Source organism: Polypterus senegalus, chromosome 6 (assembly GCF_016835505.1).
Source record: "Polypterus senegalus isolate Bchr_013 chromosome 6, ASM1683550v1, whole genome shotgun sequence".
Lineage (NCBI taxonomy): Eukaryota > Metazoa > Chordata > Cladistia > Polypteriformes > Polypteridae > Polypterus > Polypterus senegalus.
In genome coordinates this window covers 36,633,474-36,633,884 of record NC_053159.1, presented here as the reverse complement: position 1 = coordinate 36,633,884, position 411 = coordinate 36,633,474, and positions in this window count along the sequence as shown.

Genomic DNA, 411 nt, shown 5'->3' with positions numbered 1-411 from the left:
TTTTAGTAATAAAATGTGCTGCATTTGTCATTCCCTCTGATGGTGCATTAAAAACCTCACACTGCTTTTTAATTTTTTTTACAAATCCCATACCAAAGGTCATATAACATTTGTGGTAAATGCATTTTATTATTACAAATGTTTCCGGTGCATCATCTGTTGGAATGACAAATGCAGTGGATTTTATTACTACACACATTACATAATACATTCCAAAGAGAGTGCAATGCAAACATTAACACTGAGGTCTATATTGATTACTTGGATTTCAACACTCGTCTTAGACTGGTAGTGCAGCTATTGTACAAATTCATGTATAAGCAAAACAAAGGAAAGGTAAAAATATGCTTAAAGAAATTAAGTTTTGTGCATTGTGTTGGTGTCAGGAAGGAGGTGAACCCAATCTTACTC